At 45.9% G+C, this 5,865-nt stretch overlaps 1 long non-coding RNA gene across 1 annotated transcript; it reads left to right on the top strand.

Annotated features, from left to right (window-relative positions):
• The first annotated feature begins 903 nt into the window (after nucleotides 1-903).
• On the top strand, nucleotides 904-1,568 carry LOC120924798. The gene is made up of 3 exons (XR_005746425.1): nucleotides 904-942; nucleotides 1,282-1,364; nucleotides 1,449-1,568. It is a non-coding gene; the product is annotated as an uncharacterized LOC120924798 (long non-coding RNA).
• Nucleotides 1,569-5,865: the final 4,297 nt, after the last annotated feature.

Here is a 5,865-nt window from a genome sequence, read left to right as displayed (position 1 = left end):
ACGTATGGGATGCCCCAATTGGTTGGCTCCCTGATGCCCTGTTATTCCAAGCCCCTTTATGCACTTCTAATTTCACCTTTTATTTTCACACGCACGGTGTATCTGTGATGTTCAATTCAATCACCTGTCTTTGATTTATAGATGCCCCGCCTTTAGCTTTGCCCTTCTCCGTAGGTTCCCCCACTGTCCTGCAGTTGCGAATGAGGTACTAATGCCCTGTGTCACTACCATATAGTAATCAATTGGAGGGACTTATACCCCCACTACTCCTACAAATGTAATTAATGTTTGATGATCTTCTTTCTTTTTTCCTTTTTTGTATTCAGTATCCCTTGAGTATGAGGCACGGTGCCCGGCTGCCTGTGCCCCCCCTTCAGTGGCGGGCCTGTGTTTCCCCTGGCGGGGATGTCCTTTTAGCCCATCCCCTCTTGCTCCTCCCTAGCTCGGGGCCTCCCGCCCCCTGACCTGGTTTGATCGCACATGCGCAGTAGCGCGGTCCGCGCACGTGCGCAGTGCGGGGAAACAGATCCGGGGACGCCAGATGCCGCCGTTCCGAAGGCGTCGGGGCGTGCCCTGGTTGGGGAGCTCATTTAACGAGCCCCAGCCCTTGGATGAGCAGCGTGTATCTCGCCATGGTGATCTTCTGAGTGAGGCATTGACAGCAAGAACGCGATCAGCGATACATCGGGGATCTCTATGGGTGCTTTTATCCTCAGTCCATGCATTACCTTGCATTCTTTGTCACGGATATGGATATCTCCATGGATGACAGTACACTGGTTAGCCACCAGCGGCACCGGACCTTGCACCCCTTATGATCCCTTATGTGTCTGCACCAGCCATCGTTCCCGTTTCCAACCTGTCTATTTGTCTCCATACTATCAGGAGTTCCCCTCCTTTATGACCTTAGCCTCCAATTTATCCACAGATGCAATCGCTTTGGTAAGATCTATTCCTATTTACATCCCTAGGTTAGTCCCTTCCTTTTCTCCCTCCCTCCCCCCTCTTCCTCTCCTTGTTTCCCAGTCTTTCCCCTCACAACCCCACCCCCTTCTCCACCTTCTTCCCTTTCTCCTTCCTTCCTTTTCCTTCCCCCCCTTCCCCACACTACCCTTCCCTATCCCCCCTCTCCCCCCTTTCTCTCTCCCCCCTTCCTTCTTCCCCCCCTCCTCAATTTCCCCTTCCCAACCCTGTTTCCCCTTCTCTTTCCTTCCCTTCTCCCACCCCCTTGTTATGGGTCTACACATTGGGTTCTTTTATTAATTGTATGCCTTTACCTAGAGATCGACGCACTATCCCCCTTGTCCGCCGTGGGGGGAACTATTTGGGCGGCCTGGCCCCGCGCCTGTTTTACCCATTATCGGGTAAGTCATTATTTTTCTTTATGTATTGTTTACTTTATTGCTGAACTATATTATATGTATTTTATTGTATTATTTATTCTTTAGATTGGCTCTCCCGAAGAAGCGGTATCCCCGCAAAACTAGTAGAGACCCGACCAATCTTTGATGTGCATTATTGTCTATTTCTGTAACCTTTTAATTGTAATAAAATATTTTTTAACTTAATATTGTTTATTGTGCCTTACCAGTACCGAGATAGTCCACACATCATTTGGGTGGGTATGCTTCAGGTTTAGCCTCAGCTACTATCCCCTTGCCCCCACCCCTCCCCCCTGTTTTCCAGTGCTGTCCTTACCCGGGCCTGCTCTTTGTCCATCTACGGGTCCAGGTGCTGGCATGTTTACTTTGGGAAGCCGGCTGTGATGGCTTGCAACTGCTAGTTATTTGATCTCAAACTTTGTAAAGAATTGTTACTTGAGGTGATTGTATTAGTGCAATTGTGACAGAGAAAATTCAGTACTGTCCTTGATCCTTTTTTTATTTGCACTAACATATCATTTTTCATGGACAAGCTTTCGGGGTGTGTCCCCCTTCTTCAAGGTCCAAGCAGTACTGATTCACAAAAGTTTTAGCAGAAGGTAAAATGTTGAAACAAAACAAAAAAATAAATAAAGAAAAATCTCTGAGGGAAAGGAAAAAGAAAATCAAACACAAGAATTGTTGGAATTGTGATGAGATAATTACAGGAGCAGTGGGGTTTTTGCGGCCAAAAGAATGTAAAAGGAGGGAACACCTATTTGAGCCCGCCTTCATGGGAATTGCTGCAGCCCCGTCTCCTTTCCGCTTAAATTTCATACACATTTGTGAGGTAAGATTGTGTAAGGGGTTAGCTCTGTAGCGGGGTCAGGTGTGTGACCCCCTGGATGGGTTCACTACACACGGAACGATACAGAGAAACAGCCGAAGACGGTTGAAAACAAAGAATTTGGTTTATTCTTCCATCTTGCTGGAAACAAGTGCAAGCATCCAAACAGCATAAACAAAATCAAACATAAAATAAACCCTGGCCACTTGGGGCGTCTACCTTCACCACACAGGAACCTATCTATGGAGTCTGGCACAGCCTACTGCTGAGCAGACACTGGCCCAGATTCAAGAAGCACTTGCGCCCGCGCAACCATAGTTGCGCGGCGCAAGTGCTTACTTGCTCCGGTGTAACGAGTGCTCCTGATTCAGGAACCTCGTTACACCGAATGCAGCCTAGGATGTGACAAACATAAGCCTCCTTATGCCTTCACATCCCAGGCTGCATTCTTGCGTTGGCCGCTAGGGGGCGCGGCCTTTGTGATCGGCGTGTAGTATGCAAATTGCATACTACCACCGATTCACAAAAGTTGCGCGGGCCCTGCGTACGCAAGGTACGGAGTTTCCGTACGGCGCCTTTAGCATAAGGTTGCTCCTGCTAATAGCAGGCGCAACCAATGCTAAAGTATAGCTGCGCCTCCCGCTCGCGACATTCAAATTTCACGTCGTTTACGTAAGTGAACCGTGAATGGCGCTGGACGCCATTCACGTTCACTTACAAGCAAATGACGTCCTTGCGACGTCATTTGCCGCAATGCACGTCGGGAAAGTTTCCCGACGGAGCACGCGCTCTTCGCTCGGCACACCTAATTTAAATGATTCCCGCCCCCGGCGGGATCATTTACATTAGGCAGCCTTGCGCCCGGCTGCTTAGCATATTGCCCGCGCAATTTACGGAGCAACTGCTCCGTGAATCGCGGGCAAAGCGCAATATTTGCGTGGGCGCAGAGAAAAAAATTTGCTCTTTGCCCACGCAAATATTGCGCGATTCTACTTGAATCTGGGCCACTGCTGATAATACAGCAGAAAACAAAAGTATTTTTGATTTTTATCACACAGAAAAATCAATAGCACCTCACCTCTTCAGAAGTATTTCTGGTCACTGCTCTCCTTCACTCAGAAAGCCTCAGGATGCAGTCATCAGTAGTAATCCTCTGGATTCATTATAGAGGCCTTAATTGCCTCATTCTGAACAGCTGAAGTTTTCCAACGCCCTTAAACCTTTCTGGCTACTTCTGCAGCCGACACCTGATAATAATTGGTGTATTGTCTAAATAGGGCAGAAATGTATCTCCCATCTGTGACAACACCCACAGATTTACCTGACTTCCTGTCACAATAGGTATAAGTATTTAGGTTACTGTCACTTTAAATTTTATGAGGAAAGATTTATTAACCAATGAAAAGCTGTGGAAGCTTCTAGAAACCTTGGAAGCCCTATTAATTTGGATGGATTACATTGATATTCAATCAGTTGGTCAAGCCTTGGCAAAAGAGCTACCCTTCCTTCCCACCCCTTGTCGCTGGCACTTATGTGGTTGGTCACCCTGGATTTCTAGGGGGACATTTCATTTATTAAAATTTTTATGGCTCGAGTTCCAATAACTGAGCTTATGGATAGATTTAAGATTTACTGGAATATTTTGATTGAATAAAATATTTTTTAAATATTTATCATTTATTGCAAACTACGGCCATTATAAATGCCATTTTATTTTTTTATTTTTTTGTGTCTTTTTTTATTAAGGCTGTATTTAGGAAAATATTTAAGGTACTAATAAAATTTATATTTTGGAGTGTGGGCTGCATGCAATCCCATAGAGTTTCTACTACCCAGTCATGTTCAAAATTAGAACCACCGTGATTGATTGTGGGAAGATGTTTTTGTATGATTTTGCCCTGGAGCCCTAGATACCGTAATTGCCGGCGTATAAGACAACTGGGCGTATAAGACGACCCCCTAATTTTCCAGCTAAAATTTTAGTTTTGGGATATACTCGCCGTATAAGACGACCCCCTTCCTACTGGTCTGTCTAGGGGTAGCCAGAACAACCGCTGACAGGAAAAAACGCTGACAGGAACATGCTTTATTCAGCTTTTTCAAATCTCACTGTGCCATCAACATGCCTCACTGTGCCATCAACATGCCTCACTGTGCCATTACATGCCTCACTGTGCCATTACATGCCTCACTGTGCCATCAACATGCCTCAATGTGCCACCCCATGCCTCAATGTGCCACCCCATGCCTCACTGTGCTACCCCATGCCTCACTGTGCCGTCAAAATGCCTCGCTGTGCCATACCTTTAGTCCTGTACTGCGGGCGTCCATTATTCAAAAGCCGCGCCTCCTCCTCATGCTGTTCCGTGATAGGCACCTGTGTTCAGCCTATCACGGAGGTTCTCTCGTCTAAAGCCGAGGATGAGAAGACATCCATGATAGGCGGAACACCGAACAGAGGCTCTGCTGGGAAACCAAGTTTTCCGCCTATCACGGAACACCACAAGGAGGAGGCGTGGATTTTGAATAATGGATGCCTGAGGTCTGGTACCGGCGTATAAGACGACCCCCGGGTTTTGAGGCAAGTTTTTAAGCCCAAAAGGTTGTCTTATACGGCACCTCTGATAACTTTTGCTCAAACATTTCAATTTTAGGGATTATGTGATTATTTCAAAGAGTTTACAAAACATGAGTTATGTGTAGTTTTCCAATTTTTTATTGAGTATGGGCTAGATTCAGGTAGCCGGGCGCATTGTTACGGCGGCGTAGCGTATCGTATTTACGCTGCACCGCCGTAAATCAGAGAGGCAAGTGCTGTATTCACAAAGCACTTGACTCCTAACTTACGGCGGCGTAGCGTAAATGGGGCCGGCGTAAGCGTGCCTAATTCAAATGAGTATGAGGGGGGCGTGTTTTATTTAAATTAATGGTGACCCCGCGTATTTTACGTTTTTTTACACGCCGTTCGTGAAAGAATCCCAGTGCGCATGCTCGAAATTCCGCCGCAAATCGTCATTGCTTTCGACGTGAACGTAAATTACGTCCAGCCCTAATCGCGAACGACTTACGCAAACGACGTAAAAAATTCAAAATTCGAAGTGGGAACGACGTCCATACTTAACATTGGCTGCGCCTCCTAATAGCAGAAGTAACCTTACGCCGAAAAAGCCTAACGTAAACGTCGTAAAAAAATTGCGCCGGGCGTACGTACATTTGTGAATCGGCGTATCTAGGTCATTTGCATATTCTACGCCGAAAACGACGGAATCGCCACCTAGCGGCCAGCGTCAATATTGCACCCTAAGATACGACGGCGTAGGAGATTTACGCCGCTCGTATCTTAGCCTAATTTAAGCATATCTGGTTTCCAGAATACGCTTAAATTTACGACAGCGTAGATTCAGAGTTACGACGGCGTATTTACTGATACGCCGGCGTAACTCTACATGAATCTAGCCCTATGTTGTTTTTTTACGGCTTCTATGTAATTATGGAAAATATTTTTGATATCATTTAACTAATAAATAAATACCAATTTTTACGTAACATATTTTGCTTTTCAAATACTTATTTTGCTGCTAAAAAAAACCCTTGAGGGATCTTCCATTAAATACTACAAATTGGGGTGTGCAGCATCCACAACTCACGTATATGTGT

The sequence above is a fragment of the Rana temporaria genome, chromosome 1, assembly GCF_905171775.1.
Source record: "Rana temporaria chromosome 1, aRanTem1.1, whole genome shotgun sequence".
Lineage (NCBI taxonomy): Eukaryota > Metazoa > Chordata > Amphibia > Anura > Ranidae > Rana > Rana temporaria.
Note: the sequence above shows the minus strand (reverse complement) of the source record. Positions and strands in the feature narration are given on the sequence as shown.